The 19,044-nt window shown below is 40.6% G+C and overlaps 1 protein-coding gene across 4 annotated transcripts in view; it reads left to right on the top strand.

Annotated features, from left to right (window-relative positions):
• NCOA6 (nuclear receptor coactivator 6) overlaps positions 1–19,044 on the top strand; it is a 284,262-nt gene that overhangs the window by 244,510 nt on the left and 20,708 nt on the right. The window lies entirely within an intron of this gene.

Raw genomic sequence — 19,044 nt, forward strand, 5'->3', positions numbered from 1 at the left:
TCGGCGTTGGGGATGCGGGTGGCTATTTGTAGCGCCTTGGCACAGAGAGCGGGACTACGATGGATCCAACAGCTTCTCACCTCGCAGGAATTGCCAGAAGCGGAAGCTCAACAGGCAGATCGGCTGGAAGCCGTTATTGCTTACGGGGCGGATGCCTTTTATGACCTTCTCAGGGTGCTTGCTCGCTCCATGGTTGCGGCGGTCTCGGCTCGGCGTCTCCTGTGGCTTCGGAACTGGTCTGCGGATGCCTCTTCTAAGACCCACCTAGGGTCCCTTCCCTTCAAGGGTAAGTTCCTTTTTGGGGAGGACCTGGATCAAATTATTAAGTCTCTCAACGAAAACGCAGTTCATAAGCTCCCGGAGGACCGACCGCGGACTTCGAGGTCTTTCTCTTCTTCCTCAATATGGTACTTGCTCAGCTAATGAAAGCTCCTTTTGAGCCACTCACACATGTGACCTGAAGTATTTGACCTGTAAGATCATATTTTTGGGGCAGTCACTTGAGTGCGTAGTATCAGCAAACTCCAGGCCTTAGTGATTTATCCACCTTATACAAAATTTTATCACGATAGAGTGGTCTTGCATAAGTTCCTGCCTAAGGTGGTAACTGATTTCCATCTCAACCAGTCAGTCATCCTGCCAACATTCTTCCCGGGCTCCATTTGCACCAAGGTGAATGAGCACTGCACAGTTTGGGCTGCAACAGAGTTTTAGCCTTCTATCCGAAGCAGAGAGAAGTCCATAGACTGTCCGCCCAACTTTTTATTTCTTTTGATAAGAATAGCTTTGATGTTGCCATTGCCAAACAGACAATATCCAGTTGGCTAGAAGATTGCATCTCCTTCTGTTATTCCCAAGCAGGACTGCATCTTGGGCAAGGCTCACTCTGTGAGAGCCATGACAGCATCAGTGGCCCACTTGCGAGCAATTCCTGTGGAGGAAGTCTATAAGGCTGCGATGTGGAGTTCTCTCCACACATTCACATCACATTACTGTATGGATAGGGATGGTCAACGTGACAGTAGGTTCGGCCAGTCTGTCCTTCGTTACCTGTTTAAGGTGTAGAACCCAACTCTTCCAACCTAGGGCCTGTTGTTTGGGTTCAGGCTGTCTCCCCCTCTGTTATCAACAGCACTGGTGGCACCTGGTTAAGTGTCTTTGGTCCCCTTTTGTGTTAGGGAGTAGCCTGTAGCTAGGTATTCACCTATGTGTGAGGACCTCCATCCTGCTTGTCTTCAGAGAAAGCAGAGTTGCTTACCTGTAGCAGGTGTTCTCCGAAGGCAGTAGGATGTTAGTCCTCACAAAACCCATCCACCACCCTGCGGCGTTTCTCCCATTTTTTTTTAATTTTAATCGTAATTCTATGTTACAATTTACATTTATTAAAAATTTATGAATCGCCTAACTCTAAAAGGCTTAGGTGATGTACAAGATAATATTCATAAAAACATTTCCAATATATAATAAACTTTAAAAATAACAAATCTTAAAATTAATAAAAATCAAATTAAAAGAAATTTCATAAGTCAAAACTGTTAGAAACAATAAATAATACTTAAAAATGAAATGAGGCAAGGTAAATTAACTAAAATAAGCAAAGTTAAAGTTTTAATTGATTTTCTGAAAATCATGAGAGAATCGCACTGCCTGATGTCTATTGGAAATGAATTCCAAAGGGTAGGTCCTGCAACGGAGAAAGCACATTCACAAGTGATATGAAGATTCGCTATTTTAGGAGATGGGATTTCCAGACGACCTCGTTGAATAGAACGTAATGGATGGGTTGGTAAAATTTCAAGATGGCATTTGCCCAGTGACGAGTGATTATTAAGTTTAAAAATCAGCATTCCTAATTTATACAGTCCAATAGAGAGCCAGTGCACATCTATCAAAGTAGCAGTGATATGATCTTTACACCTCAGGCCTGCAAGTATGCGAGCCGCTGAGTTAAAAAGTACCTGAAGAGGTCGAATGGTGGTTTTGGGTAAACCTTTATATAAACTATTGCAATAATTCAATATGGGGGAGATTGAAGCTTGAAGTGCAGTACAGAACTCAGGAGGATGTAACAGTTTTTGGAGACCGGACAACACCTGTAGTCTATAAAAACCATGTGAGATAACTTGTTGAATCTGTGGATGAAAGGAAAGAGTGTTATCAAGAAGAACACCTAGACTTTTGATTTGAGATTGAAGTGAAACTGCTGACCATTGAAAGAGATGAACTTTTCATGAAAAATAGTATAAGGACTGTGTATGATAATGAACTCAGTTTTGGTCATATTTAAAGACAATTTATTTTGTTTCAACTAGCTAGTGATGGTAGAGAGACAAATGTGTAGATGTTCAACAGTATCTTGCCATGAGGAATGTAAATGAATAGCAAACTGAATATCATTAGCGTATAATTTGTAGCAGTCAGAGATATATACCTTGGTGTAATCGGAGAGAGAGATGAAAAGATATTCCCATATTTTGTGTTGTGAACGTTCAGAAAGGTACGATTTGAACCACTTTAGAACATTGCCTGAGAGACCTTATTCTTGGAGATGAAAGAGTAAGATATTGTGGTCGACAGTGTCAAAGGCAGACGATATGTCCAAGGAGACAAGAAGCAACTGATGACCAGAGTCAATCCCCCCACCTCAATGAATCAGTAAGAGATAGCAAAAGGAGTTCCGTAGTAAGAAAATGTCTAAAACCATATTGGTGAGGATCCAAAAGCTCAAATTTCTCAAGATGTTCATAAAGTTGTCTCAAAGCAGCAGATTCAAGTATTTTTTAAAAGAAGGGAAGGTTAGAAATAGGCCTATAATTACCGGGATCAGATGGGTCAAGATTGTTCTTCTTAAGAAGAGGCCAAACCACAGCTTTTTTTTAGTGAAAAAGGAATGAAACCTTCACTGAAGGACAGATTAATCAGTTTAGAAAAAATAGGAGTAAGAACATTTCTGGAGGCCTTAAAGATGAAACAAGGGCACTAACTGGAAGGACATAAAGTATTATTGGAATTGGAGATTAAAGCTTCACCCTCCGTTGAAAAGACGTATTCGAAATTATCCCAGGAAGCTGAAATAAGGGGTTCTGGATTTGTGTACCAAAAAGGGATCAAAATAAGAGTGATTAAGTTTTTTCAATCCTGAAAAGGGACTCTGCATGGTATAAGGCATGCTTTTTGTGCCTAGTCAAAGTTCTAGAAACTTTGACATAAGTTTTCCACAGTGGGGCTCCATCTGATGATGTCACCCATGTGTGAGGACTAACATCCTGCTGTCCTTGGAAAACACCTGTTACAGGTAAGCAACTCTGCTTTCTCTGAGGATGATAAACTAAATAATTGGATGTTGTCATCCAATGGCTACACTCATGGATCATTTCCAAAGCTATCTGGAAATGTGTAGATAGCTTTTCTGGTCATGTGTGATAGGACCCCTCCATCTTTTTTTTTTTTTTCTTTTTGTCATCTTTGGAGATGAGAGATATTTTGCTACAGTGGAACTGCAGTTCTATCAGTGATTTTCTAAACAAATTTTCTTTTGTTTTTATGATGTGTTGGGAACCCTACTTGAGCTATCCCAGTTTTTCCCTTGTTAGGTTTGATAACACTTTTAAGTTTCTTTTTCCATTACAGGTTGTTGGCATCAAAGTATATTTTTCTTTACTTCAGGGTGCTGCTCTTGTAGCCTCAGGTGTAATTTTTGTTACAGAATTTAATTTTGCCTTACTGATTTTCTTCACTATGGATGAAAAGAAATCTGTACCTTCAAGCATTTATTCTGTTACAACTTCAAGATGTCCCTCATAGATCATAAATTTTATATGCATTGTCTAGGGCTAGTGGGCGATGTTCTTGCATTTGACATTAGCTCAAAGATGTCTCCCAGAACCATCAGGTTCTGGAACTTGAGGATGCAGTACATTACCACAAAAGAGAAGTTTGGTCCATTGACATCGGAGTCGGAGGCATCAACTTCTGAGGACCCAGAATCTGCACCTACTGCAGGAGATGTTTTGGCATCAAAGGTGCCGTGAGAACCTCAACCTTGGCACAGAAGCAAAATAAGCCTAAGAATAAAGGAGCCCTCTCACTCACACCACTTGCTACCTGAGAAGAATTTCTCCAGTTCAAGTTTGGGTTAAGAGACATGCTTCAAAATATTCTCTGTTAAACCCTTCAAGAAGCTCATTCTCCAGTACTCCAAATGGTGAACACCCTTTGAATCCCCTACATCATCAATTTCTTAAAATCCATTATGTAGCCATGTCACATAGTAGACTTTGTTAGAACTTACCTGGACACCACAAAAGGGAAAATGTTCCTTCCTCCTCTAGCAGAGAATACTTGAACTGACCAAAATAATCTAAACACTATTTGGTTCAGAAGCTGTCTGTTTCTTCATGAAAACTCTGGATCACATGGCAACAATCTATTACCCCTTTTACACATATTGGTATGAGATGGGATCATCAGCAACCTAAGGGCCAGATATTAAGAGTTATGCGCGGGCAGGCGTAGGTTGCTCGTAGGTTGTGCGCGTCTGCTGACAGCCGGCCCGCGATCCCAGGCACAGCGGCAAATGGCCGCTGTGCCTCGAGGCTCCAGCCCCGCCCCCTTTTTCAAGCCCCGGGACATACACGCGTCCCAGGGCTTGCTTGCGTCGCCGGGCCTATGCAAAATAGGCTCGGCGTACGCAGGAGCGGATTCTCGGGGTTACGCGCATATAACCCTTTGAAAATCCGCCCCTAAGGTTTCAGTGGAACCAATACCTACAACCATTTATTGCACAAAGTACCCACATCTAACACATTCATCCATTCTGTGGCATGGTGGCTGGATCATTCAAATCTGGTAAGTGGTCAGTTTTTCACCAACCTCAGTTTCAAATTTCAATAACAATAGATGCCTCCAGTCAACAATGGGGCAATCATCTGAACAACTTTTGCTCTCAAAGAACTTGGTGTCCACAAGAAAGATTACTCTGCATAAATCTAGAGCTGATAACAATCTTGAGTGCTTTTAAAGTATTCAGTTCTTAGTTAAAGAAGAAAGTGGTGATCCAAAAAGACAATCAAGTAATGATATTCTCTATCAACAAACAAGGAGGAGCAGGCCTTTCAGTATTTGTCAAGAGGCAAGGTGTGGAAATTTCCCAAAATATATACCTGATGGCTATCAATATCCCCAGAAAAAATCAGATAGCAAATGCACTAAGTCACTAACTATGACCAATCAAAGTTCCCATCTATTTCTCCAGGAAACCAGCAAGGAACAGTCTAGCGACTAATGCTTTTTCAATCCCATACAATCAAGGGCTTTTCGTGCATCCTTTTTCCCCACTTCCCCTCCTTCCTGATTCCAGTTATAGCCTAAACAATTCAAAAATTGAGAGAGAATAAATGTTCCACAGACTGTAAAATTGAGAATATTCCTATCCTTGATCATGCAGTGCAGCAGGAATCTTCTTACTCCTAACCTTCAATCTTTGGCTCTGATGGCATAGATATGGAAAATTAACTAGTCTTTTCTAAGTAGTAGCCTGCTGAAGTGAGTAAGGTTATTCTAGCATCAAGAAAATATGGTACCAAAAGATCTTCGATTTGAAATGGAAAAGATTTTCCATCTTGTGTTCACAGGTCAATTGGGACCTCTTTAAGTGTCCTGTTCTCTTACTTCACTCTGTCTTGAGCCTATCTGACTCAAACCAATTCAGTGAGCATTCATTTTAGCACTATAGGGATATACCATGAGAAGATCCTCCTCTTTACGGGGATCTAAATTTAGTTCTGGTTCAACTCCTGAAATCACCATTTAAGCCTTTAGTAACAGCTGAACTAAAATTCCTTTCTTGGTAGGGTTTTGTGTTGTTAGTAGTAACTTCTGCACAAAGATTAAGCAAGTTGCAAGCACTAGCTTCATACTCTGCACAGTTGTAGTTTTGAAAACCCATCCTACATTTCTATTAAAAGTAGTTTCTCAATTCTATTTAAATAAATCCATTGTATTGCTATTTATTTTTATTTATTTATTTATTTATTTGCTTTTATATACCGACATTCATTGGTGTACATCACATTGGTTCACATAACAATTGGAATAGTATGACAAGAGGTCGTACTATTTTACATTTAACAAAAACTGGTTGGAACTAAGTATACAATGAAACGAGAAATTAGGAACGAACTTTAATAAACGAGTGGCAGTAAGCCTTGAGGGGGCACATGTATCCAGTATAAACATTTAAGCAGGAGAGACGGTGGGTGATAAGGGGGGGTGGGTTAGGTGGGGTGTTGGTAGGCGTTTAGGAATAACCAGGTTTTCAATTTCTTTTTGAAAGAGTGGATGGAGGGTTCCAGTCTGAGTTGGGGGGGAAGCTTGTTCCAGAGGGTGGGGCCAGCTACAGAGAAAGTGCGTTGTCTGGTGGAGGAGAGGTGTGCTAGTTTGGGGGGAGGGATGATAAGAAGGCCCGTGTTTTGAGATCGCAGATTTTTCTGGCTGTGGAGTAGTTGGGGAGGGTCGTTGGTCCACTTGATGTTTTGGTTGTTGATGGTTTTATGAAGTAAGGTGAGAATTTTGTATTGTGACCGGTGTGGAATGGGGAGCCAGTGGAGTTCTTTTAGTATTAGAGTGATGTGTGCAGAGTGGTTGATGTTTGTGAGTGATCTGTCTGCTGCGTTTTGCAGCAGCTGGAGGGGTTTTAATGTGGAGGCAGGCAATCCAGTGAGGAGGGAGTTACAGTAGTCTAACTTGGAAAGTATGAGGGATTGTAGGACAGTGCAGTATTCGTGGTGGAAGAGGAGAGGTTTGAGTTTTTTGAGGACTTGTAGCTTGTAGAAGCCCTCTTTGATTGTCCTGCTGATGTGTTTTTTCATATTGAGATCCGAGTCGAGGGTGAAGCTGAGATCTCTGACCTCATTGGTGAGGGGGGGGGGGTGTGGTTGGCTAGAGGAGGAGTCACTGTCGATTCTAGTAGAGGGTTTGTTAGTTATGTGTAGTATTTCAGTTTTTTTGTGGTTGAGGCTGAGGGAGATCTGCGAGAGGAGGTTCTTTATTTGGGTGGCAAGGGTGTCCCAGAGTGCGATGGTGTTGGTTAAGCTTTCTTTGATGGGGAGGAGAATCTGGACGTTATCTGCGTAGATGTAGAAAATGAGGTTCAGGCTGGTGAGGAATTTACAGAGCGGGAGCATGTATATATTGAACAGGGTTGATGAGAGGGAGGATCCTTGGGGAACTCCATGAGGAAGTGGGTATTGGTTAGATTCGCAGCTGTTAAGTTGAACTTTGTAGGAACAGTTGGAGAGGTAAGATTGAAACCAGTTGAGGGTGTTTTCTCTTAGGCCGATTTCCTCCAGTCGTGTCATGAGAATGTCATGGTTTACGGTGTCAGAGGCGGCAGAGATGTCCAGTAGGTTGAGTAAGTAGGAGCGACCGGCATCTATGCCTCTCAGGGCTGTGTCTGTGAGAGATAATAGGAGGGTCTCGGTGCTTAGAGATTTTCAGAAGCCGTGTTGGTTGTGGAACATGAGGTTGTGATTTTCTAGGTACTCAGAGTTGGAGGTTCACGTGTTTCTCGATGATCTTGGATATGAAGGAGAGATTTGAGATAGGTCTATAGTTGGAGAGGTCGGAGGGGTTGAGCTGTGTTTTTTTGAGGATTGGTTTAATTATGGCACATTTCAGAGCTTCAGGGAAGATGCCTTGTTCAAGTGAGGTATTGATTATGTCTGTGATGGGTTTGGCGATGATATCGGGGATGAGTTTGAGAGTCTTGACTGGGATTGTGTCGATGGGGTGTAATGCTGGGTTTATTTTCTGGATGATCTTCTTTACTTCGGTAGAGGCGATGGGCTCGAAGTTGGACCAGATGATTGGTGTTTCGGTGGGTGGGGTTGGTGATTCTTCGTTTGTGGGGAGATTGGGAGGTATGAGATTGGAGATTTTCTCAGAGAAGAAGCGGGCAAGTTCATTGCAGGTCTTTGCGTTGCTGCCTGATGCTGGGGAGAGATGGTTGGCTTGTGTGAGTTTGGCGACGAATTCGAATAGTGCTCTGGGGTTATGTTGGTGCTGATGAATTTTTTTTCCATAGAATTGACGCTTGGCTTTGTCGGTGTCGGTTCTGTAAATGTAGTGGAGTGTTCTGTATCTGTCGAGGTGAGGAGGGGTGGGATTTCTTCTAAATACCAATAAGGGCAAACAGGCTCTCTGTACATTGATTGCAGAAGAGCTTGTTTTATTTGGGGAAAAAGTCTTACAATAAGTTCTCACAAATATTCATAATTTTCAATCCAAACAGGGGTTTCAGTTACAAAACACTTTACACATGGATTTCTGATTGCATCTTATTGTTATATTTAGTCAGGACAACAACTCCAAAGTAAGGTGAAAGCCCATCAAGCCAAAGCCACAACAGCTTCTTTAGTCCATCTTTGCTCCACATCCATAAAGGAAATCTGCAAAGCTGCTACCTGCCTTTATGTTCATACCTTCACTTCTCATTGCCTAGAAAATGTTTCACGTCAAGACAGGCGTTTTGGCCAAGCAGTTCTCAAAACCTTATTTTATTTCTTCAACTCTCTCCCCACAACCTCTATCAACATACAGGTTGCATTTTACTACAATATAACAAATGTTTTCATGCAGTCTTCAGCTTGGAGGTCCCTGCTTTTGTGGGGTGATTATTGCCCTGCCAGTCCATGGAGAAAGCAAAATTGATTACCTGTAACAGTTGTTCTTCATAGACAGCAGGACAAATCAATCACACAATCCCAACCTCCTCCTCTTAGGAATTCCTTAGCCTCCTACAAAGACTGGGGAGGCTCGCCCAGCAGTGGCTACTATACAGCAACACCTGCACATGCTCAGAAAACCACCGCTCTGAGATAGATTTTCCATCTTTGCTCCACTGGATGATAATATCCACTTGTGTGGTTGATTTGTCCTGCTGTCTACAGAAAGCACCTGTTACAAGTAAGCAACTTTACTTTTTCACTGAATGCATAATAAAGCTGAAAAATGTGTTTCTGGAGGATGTAAGGCATCCAGTATAGCTGCGTTTAAAAGAGGTTTGGACAAGTTCCTAGAGGAAAGTCTATAAATATTTATTTATTTATCATGTTTTATATACTGTCGTTCGGTTTCGCCATCACAACGGTTTACAAAGTTTCGATGTTTAACAGAGTGTTCAGAAATTCACTATCTATTCCTTATCATCCATGCCAGGCCAAACAAGTGGGTTATATCTTCCCTGCAAGCAGATGGAGACAGAAAAAAAAAAGCTCAAAGCTGACTTGATTCCCCCTATAAGGGTTTGGTGCTACCTTCAGCTCTTCTATATTTCTCTGTCTTCAGCAGATTGTGCAGACATGGACTGGTGCTGTAGCTACAAGTAGGCCACTTCTGTAAAGGCTTTAGACCTAGGTTCCAGGTAGAGCATAGGCCGATCTTGGGGGTACGCTGGGTGATGGTCTTGGTGGGACTTATTTGCCCTTGGGAACAGACTCACTTGGGAGTCTGAGTTCCCACACTAATGTGTCAAGCACCAGATGGTCCTGTAAGACTTTGTTCCCTTGGTGGGTCCGGCCTCAAGAGCTACTGACAGCGCATTCTTCCTTTATGCTGGGAGAACAACAGGGAGGCAATACGTTTACTTACCAAAAAAAAAAAAAAAAAAGTTTGCAACATAGCTTTTTCCCTGAACTTCCTCCCAGTCGCCTATGGTGGTATATCAGATTTGGACACCCTGCAAAAGGTAAAAGGCTGTTAGTTTCTCCTTTAGGAAAACCATGAACTTGAAACACTGATGGACACAAGGGTGTAAGGTGTATGGAAAACAGTTGATCAGGTTGAGCTATGATACTGAAATGGCATTGAGAGCTTTTGCCGTATGAAATTGCACCTGCAGGCTGTGGATTTCAGACCTCAGATTAGATGTATAAGATAAGCTTGCTGGTGTGCCTGGTATGGGAGAAAATCTCTTCAACAATAAGGCCAAAGAAGTGTTGGATCAAAGAAAGGGCCACTTTGTTACTCTTCAGAGCCTCATTGAAGGCCCACCCTCCTCATCCTCTAGGTGGTATTTCAATGAGACACCAAGAAGGCATTATCCTCTGCTCCCTTGCTCCTGTCAACAGCAACAAGGACCTTGCTTTCATCCCAGATAGCAGAAGTCCTCAGAGTCACAGAGAGCACCTCAGACAAAATCCTGGAATAGGGTTTAGACTGGATCCAGGAAAAAATAGCCAGTATTCCTGTGTATGTCTGAGAGCCTCTCTGTAGGAAAAGACTGAATTTTTATGTAAACCATTGTCTCAATGTAACCTCAACTGTGTTCTCAGTATAGTATGGAACAGAAATGGTCTTCATCACCTTTCTGGTGGCTGAAAGCAATCAGTAAGTTTTTGCTTGGGACATTGTCTTTCTTAAAAGTATTGGGGCAAAGTTAACTATTTGGGAATATTATTTAGTGTGTTTGTGCTTTTAATAGTCAGTAAGACAGTGAATAAACAAGTTAGACTGTATTTTTAAATAGTCAATAAGGCAGCTAGTAAGCAGTAGGTAGTGTGTTTATTTTGAAAAGTCTGTAAGGCAGCTAGTAAGCAGAACTGAGTTTGTATTTAAAAAAAAAAAACAAAAAAAAAGTAGCCAGAAGCTAGAAATAAGCTAGGAGCAGTGTATACTTAAGTAAAAAGGTTGAAAAGTTCAGTCCAGTTACTCACCTTGGAAAGGTGTTGAGGTAGTGTGACTTGGTTTGAATAGGTACCAACATATGTTAATCAAGAGAGCAGTGAGTCACTCTAGCTGACTAACTGAAGTTAGACTGTTTGGTGATTTGGTGAGAGAGGTAACGGTGGTGGGGCCGCTTGGCAATAGTGATCATAATATGATCAAATTTGAATTAACGACTGGAAGGGGGACAGTAAGCAAATCCACGGCTTTCGTGCTAAACTTTCAAAAGGGAAACTTTGATAAAATGAGAAAAATAGTTAGAAAAAAACTGAAAGGAGCAGCTACAAAAGTAAAAAGTGTGCAAGAGGCATGGTCATTGTTAAAAAATACCATCCTAGAAGCACAATTCAGATGTATTCCACACATTAAGAAAGATGGAAAGCAGGCAAAATGATTACCGGCATGGTTAAAAGGGGAGGTGAAAGAAGCTATTTTAGCCAAAAGATCTTCATTCAAAAATTGGAAGAAGGATCCAACAGAGGAAAATGCATAAACGTTGGCAAGTTAAATGTAAGACATTGATAAGACAAGCTAAGAGAGAATTTGAAAAGAAGTTGGCCATAGAGGCAAAAACTCACAGTAAGGGAGTGAGGGAGTCAGTTGGACCGTTAGATGATCGAGGGGTTAAAGGGGCACTTAGAGAAGATAAGGCCATCGCGGAAAGATTAACTGATTTCTTTTCTTCGGTGTTGACTGAAGAGGATGTTGGGGAGGTACCCGTACTGGAGAAGGTTTTCATGGGTAATGATTCAGATGGACTGAACCAAATCACGGTGAACCTAGAAGATGTGCTAGACCTCATTGATAAACAGTAGTAAATCACCTGAACCGGATGGTATACACCCCAGAGTTATGAAGGAACTAAAAAATGAAATTTCAGACCTATTAGTAAAAATTTGTAACCTATCATTAAAATCATCCATTGTACCTGAAGACTGGAAGATAGCTAATGTAACCCCCATATTTAAAAAGGGCTCCAGGGGAGATCTGGGAAATTACAGATTTGTTAGCCTGACTTCAGTGCCAGGAAAAATAGTGGAAAATGTTCTAAACGTCAAAATCACAGAACATATAGAAAGACATGGTTTAATGGAACAAAGTCAGCATGGCTTTACCCAAGGCAAGTCTTGCCTCACAAATCTGCTTCACTTTTTTGAAGGAGTTAATAAACATGTGGATAAAGGTGAACCAGTACATGTAGTGTACTTGGATTTTTGAAGGCATTTGACAAAGCTCCTCATGAGAGGCTTCTAGGAAAAGTAAAAAGTCATGGGATAGGTGGCGATGTCCTTTCGTGGATTGCAAACTGGCTAAAAGACAGGAAACAGAGAGTAGGATTAAATGGACAATTTTCTCAGTGGAAGGGAGTGGGCAGTGGAGTGCCTCAGGGATCTGTATTGGGACCCGTACTTTTCAATATATTTATAAATGATCCGGAAAGAAATACAAGTGAGGTAATCAAATTTGCAGATGATACAAAATTGTTCAGAGTAGTTAAATCACAAGCAGATTGTGATAAATTGCAGGGAGACCTTCTGAGATTGGAAAATTGGACATCCAAATGGCAGATGAAATTTAATGTGGATAAGTGCAAGGTGATGCATATAGTTACACAATGTTAGGTTCCATATTAGGAGCTACCACCCAAGAAAGAGATCTAGGCTTCATAGTGGATAACACATTGAAATCATCGGTTCAGTATGCTGCAGCAGTCAAAAAAGCAAACAGAATGTTGGGAACTATTAGAAAGGGAATGGTGAATAAAACAGAAAATGTCATAATGCCTCTGTATCGCTCCATAGTGAGACTGCACCTTGAATATTGTGTACAATTCTGGTCACCGCATCTCAAAAAAGATATAGTTGTGATGGAGAAGGTACAGAGAAAGGTGACCAAAATGATAAAGGGGATGGAACAGCTCCCCTATGAGGAAAGACTAAAGAAGTTAGGACTTTTTAGCTCGGAGAAGAGACAGCTGAGGGGGGATATGATAGAGGTGTTTAAAATCATGAGAGGTCTAGAATGGGTTAACGTGAATCAGTTATTTACTGTTTCGGATAATAGAAAAACTAGGGGGCACTCCATGAAGTTAGCATGTGGCACATTTAAAACTAATCGGAGAAAGTTCTTTTTCACTCAACGCACAATTAAACTCTGGAATTTGTTACCAGAGGATGTGGTTAGTGCAGTTAGTGTAGCTGTGTTTAAAAAAAGGATTGGATAAGTTCTTGGAGGAGAAGTCCATTACCTGCTTTTAATTAAGTTGACTTATAAAATAGCCACTGCTATTACTAGCAACAGTAACATGGGATAGTCTTAGTTTTTGGGTACTTGCCAGGTTCTTATGGCCTGGATTGGCCACTGTTGGAAACAGGATGCTGGGCTTGATGGACCCTTGGTCTGACCCAGTATGGCATGTTCTTATGTTCTTCTTATGTTCTTAGCTACTCAAACACCAATAAATGTGTGGATATTCCCATCTCTCATCATCCAGTGCACTGGGAATTTTCTGCATCCCAACCTCCAGGTTCTAGCTCTGATAGTTTGGACATTGAAAGTCAACTAATGTCATCCATGAAGAAAGGGAAATTATTGCTTCAAGAAAGTACTCTGTCAGATCTTACAACTTTAAATGGAAAAGATTTACTATCTGGTGTTCAAGATTCAGATATCCTGTTCCACATTTAGTTGAATATCTACTAAATCTTTCCAGCTCTGGTATGAAAACTGTCAGAGTTCACGTTAGTACCATAACAGCATACCATGAGAATTTGGAATCCTATTTGTCGTCATCTTGCAGTTGTCAAATTTATGAAAGGTCTCATATGAAACCTCCAATAAAAGAGCCCACATGTACTTTGGTATCTGAATGTAGTCCTTGCTTGGCTCATGAAATCGCAGTTTGAACCTGTAGCAATGGGAGAACTAAAATTTATTTTTTGGAAAGTTTTATTCTTGATAAGTTACTTCTGCTGGAAGAATAAACGTCTTGCAAGCTGTAGTCTCATACTCTCCTTATATTCAGCTCTTTCACAACAGAGTAGATGTGAAAATGACTCCTCAATTTCTCCCAATAGTGGTTTCTCATTTTCATTTAATTGTCTTGTCAACCTTCTTTCCAAGACGACATGCCTATAAAAGTGAGTAGTTTTTCATAAATTGAACTACAGAAGAGTTACTTTTCTATTTGCGAAGGATGCAGTTTCACACAAAATCCTCAGTTCTTTCTTTTAATCCAATCAAATGAGATTGATTTCTAGTTACAAAGTGAGCTCTTTCTACTTGGATCTCTGATCGCAACATTTACAGCTACAGTCAGGCAGGACTGCATCCTGAAAGTAAAGATCCATCAAGTCAGGTTTACAGCAGCAACATTCTGTTTCCATAGATGGTATCTGTAAAGCTGTGAAATGGTATTCTATCCATATCTTTGCTGCTTATTGTTGCCTAAAGTTTGCTGCGCATCAAGACAGTAGTTTTGGCTAGGTGGTTCTTTAAAGCTTATTAAATCCTTCAGTGCTACTCTCCATCATCTGGTAGGATAGACAAGCTGCAATGATCTGCTACTAATATATTTATTTTATTTATTTATTTGTGGCTTTTTTTATACCGATAACCGTTTGCACATCATATCTGTTTACATGGAACAGGATGATTAAATAATGTAGGATAACATTTACTTGGAACGGTTTGTAACATAAAATAAGATAAGGTACATAACTATAAACCTAATAATAAATATACAAAAATAACAAGATAATCATATGCAACTCTCAACTTGGGAATCCCCATTTAAGTGGCTGGGCTTATTCTGCTTGACCATGAAGAAAGCTAAGATGCTTACCTATAACAGATGTTCTCTGTAGGTAGGATAAATCAGCAACACAGTCTCTATCTTCCCTTAAGAGTTGAAGCTTGTCTTGCCATTAAGACTGAGGAAACTTGCATGGTGGGCAGCTGCATGGGAAGGTCTGCACATGCTCAGAAAGATCTTTAGTCTTTCTGAGCTCTTGATTTTTGTCTGTCTCAGCACTGTCAGATGACACCAACCACTTGTGTGACTTACCTTAGCTTTCTGTTCCTTGGGTTTTAAGGGCTTTTATGTTTCATTTTTCATGTAATGTACTTTAAAAGTTTAGATAATGTATTTACTCACATTTTGTTATGCCACATCTGTGTTTCAGGTAATGTTCTTTTATTGATGCTTTTGAAGTTTTATCTTTTTATTGTAAGCCGCTTTGAGCCTTTGGGAAAAACAACTCATAATTGTTAAATTGATATTAAATTAAAATTTAGTTCTGTTTTCTACATACAGTATATATGCCTAAAATATGCTGTATACTCTTTTTGGTACTTTTTTTTTATTTAGGGAGAAGTGAAATGGGTAGGTCAGTGTTCATTTGAAATATTCTTTTCTCTCTCCAACCTGGAGTGAGCAAAAGTATACTTGAACTGCCTGGCACTCCATCCCTCCACCACAGTTTTATCCATTCCTCTCCCAAGCTTCAAACTGGCACCAATTTGTCAGGAAAAAAGAATAAAACATCATAATAAATGTGCCTTCCAGCTATCTCACCATTGGCTCCACTGCACCAATGTCACTTCTGCTGATTTGGTTTTTTTTTGTTTGTTTTTTTTTAATGTTGTTTAGGTTTTCCAATAATTAAACAAGAGTTTCAGGATTTTTTTTCCCCATAATACAATACACTTATATATCCATCCTTACTTCCAAGAAAACATATTGCTTTACACAATATACCAAAAGGATTTCAACAACAAACTCCTGCAATCATTACAATAAAATTATTAAGGAATGTAAGGAGGAGATCCAAGAAATTATACAAGAGCATTATTTCCATCATCTAAATTATAAGAAATCAAAAAGGAGAGTTATGCATAATCATTACTGCCCTTACTCTAGGATTCAGCTCACTCAGCTCCAAAATTATCTATATAAGAACGCAATTGTAAAGGATCGTAATACACATATCTGTTGTTATTAATATACATTAGACATTTGCAAGGATATCTAATTGTTATTTTTGCCCCCAGTTGTCTGGCGTCTTGGCACATCTGTAGCATCTGTTTTCTATGTAACTGTGTACTTCTTGCAATATCCGGATATATTCTAATTTTTTCATCAAAAAACAACTTTTCTCTATTACGAAGAAAACACTTTAAAACTGAATCTCGATCTCCAGAAAAGACAAAGGTACACATTACTGTTCCACGATACTCCAACTGTTCCACTGTGGAAGATTCAAGGATTGCCATCAAATCGTCCCCTATATTAATAGGGGGATTCTGTTCCTGTTGAGGCGATTCAGTTGTTCTCTTAACAAAGTAAATACTTGAAACAGGTGGTATAGCCTCTGTTGGAAATAAAAGGACTTCCATCAAGTATTTTTTGAACATATCTCGCAATGATATATATTTTATAGAAGGAAAGTTGAGTATCCTAAGATTTAAATATCTTTGCGAATTTTCTAAATCTTCCAACTTTCTCGTTGTAGTCGCCTCACTTTGTATTAACTTTACTTGAACTTCTTGAATTTTAGTTACATTCTCTTCAATTTCTTTAAGTTTCTTCTTGTGAGAATCCAAAACAGGTTTCATTTTACTATCTTTTTGTTGTAAATTTGTTACTGCCACAGTTAAGGTCGAAATTGCCTTTTCCAAAGCAATCAGGGCATTCCATACAATGTCTAAAGTTATGACTTGTGGCCTTGATAATTTAAAGCTGGGTTCAAGGCTTACCTCCTGCCTCCGGCAGACCTCCGAAATCCTAAGCATTTCCTCTGCCGGCTCCTCTCCCCCAACGATGGTTCTCGCAGCATTGCTCTCAACCGCCCCGACCTGCATGGCGGATCCTAGTTGTTTAATCTGCTCTCCTCAAGCGACCATAAGCGCCGCTGCACCAACGGTTTCAGGCCCAATCGCAGCCGCATCCGCCTGTACTACTGCTGGCCCCTTGGACCGCGTAGTCCAGGCCTGCTCGAGGGACTCGCCGTGGATAGGGGGAGAGGGAATATTGGGCGCCCCAGGACTTAGCGATGTTGACGTGTCCAATGGCGTCTGGGTTTGCTCTATGCCCGGCGCCTCCGCGGACCCTCTCTCTGGGGTTGAAGTTATTGCCGCGCCGAAGAAGCCCTCGATCGTCGGCTGAAGGGGACCCGGTAAGGCGGTGGGTGTGGGAACCAGCCTCACCTTCCCCTTCCTCTTGGTGTGAGGCATTCTTTTCAAGGAATAAAGTAAAATTTAACAGAGTGTGGAGCTCCTTCAGCGCGTCCTCTCCTTACGACGCCATCTTGGATCTTCCTGCTGATTTGGTTTGAATTCAGCAATAGTGGTGACTGTTTGTATGTGCTTGTTGTTTGCAGTTAGATGCCAATTGAAAAATAAGCACACTTATCACATCACAATGTATATATAACATTTTCTGTGAATTTTGAATTTTTGTGATCTTGGAAGTACATAAGACATCTCAGAATCTTTTTAAAAGGGGTATAATAGTCATGAAAGGTTGCAAGCTACTGCTGTAGAAGTAGATACCTCTTACTGTTACTTTGTACAATTTTGCAGCTTATAACACCTTTTACTTACCTTGGTCTGATTCCTAAACTTGCACATAGGTAATAAACTCATAATTGGGATATTACTCCTGAGGGAATTCTGTGCAAAATAATTTTTAAAAATCTGTGCAGAAAAATGTAAGAAATTCTGCAAACTTCTGCATACTTTATATTAATCAAAGTAACAGTATAAATCAGAATTTTAGCAATTAATACTTTTAAAAATGTAATACAGACTCAGTTTTAAATATGTTTGTGAGGTTTTAAATATGTTTGTGCAGGAGTACATTGTAAGAGCCAATAATAAAGCTGCCCTTTCCCCACCCTCTTTCTCTTGGCCTTGCCCCTTTCACTCTGCCCTCCTCAGGCCCCAATCCCTTGTGCCTTTCACTCTCTATGCTCTCCACCTTCAGCCCTAGGTTCAAACCCTTCTACTCTGTCTCCCCCCCTGCACTCTACCTCCTGACCTTGACTCCCTTTGTACTCTTTCCCCCTACCCCCTCCTCTGCTCACAACTTTCTCTGAGGTCTGTCCTCTCCAGGCCCAACTATACTTTTACTCTTTCCCTACATCACGTCCAAGCTCTTATTAGTACCCTGTCCCGTTCATGCTCTTACTGGTTCCCTTCTCGACTCTGTTCTCCACTCCTCCTCCACCCAGCCCTGACACCCTTATTGCCAAGCCTATTGCTTTCTTCTGAGCCACTGTCACTGCCTACCTCCCTCTGGGCCTATGCAGGGCAAACAATAACATGGTCTGCTATCTTGCCTGTGCCACCAAAGCTGATTCCATCTGCTTTTGTATTGGGCCACACGGGCTGTGATATTGCCTACCTTTCAGCCATGCAGGATGAACATGTCCTGTCACTCACCTGTGTGGCTGAAGCTGATACCTTCTGCCTCTTCACCGGGCTGTGTTAGCTGACATGCATGCTCCAGCCTTTCACTGCCCCCACAGCTAACACAGATGCTGGCTGCACAGAGTCAATGCTGAAATTGCCTATCTGTGTCCTGAATGGTCCTTAAATGCTGGGATTGTTTTGCCACAAGTAGGTAAGAAGCCAAATTCTTCACAAAATATGAAAAATCTGTGCAAAATTGCCTCAGGGGTAATATAGTGGCAATTCACTTGATTTTTAGCCAAGTAAAAGTCATGTTGCTGTATATAGCTACAACCTTATACCATTTGGAGATGAAAATGTCTTTTTTTTTTTTTTTTTTTTTTTTACATACTCCATGGTTTCCTGCTGTTTTCTCTGAGAAAAATCTCTCCACAAAGCTAGGATTGGGGGGGAGGGGAGCAGGTGGAACTTTGTGTCCCACCATTCCTAAAAATAAACCACTGAAGTGGCAGGAATCATCACAGGTTCTTTAAATAATTTTGTAAAACCTGTGTTGGTGCCACAGTTAAGATGCACCAACAAAGGTTTTAAAAAATTATTTAAGCTTTGACATGGACTAGAGACATTCGGTCTGATGGGAAGCTGAATAGAAGTCCCTGATGAGTACCAGGCAAAAAAAATCAAGAATAATAATTTGAAAAGTTGATTTATTTCCAAAGAAAGCACAATTCAATAAAATACACTGTCTGGGGCTGTGTGTTTCAGTATAATACTTTTTTGAGATGCTACTTTAACTTAAAATGATGACTTCAATTTAATCATCCATTCTGAATCAAATCATAATGCTTAGAAATCATTTGGATATTAATGTAATTCTTTCAAGGCATCTGGTTTCTCCCTACTTCAAAA

Source organism: Rhinatrema bivittatum, chromosome 8 (assembly GCF_901001135.1).
Source record: "Rhinatrema bivittatum chromosome 8, aRhiBiv1.1, whole genome shotgun sequence".
Lineage (NCBI taxonomy): Eukaryota > Metazoa > Chordata > Amphibia > Gymnophiona > Rhinatrematidae > Rhinatrema > Rhinatrema bivittatum.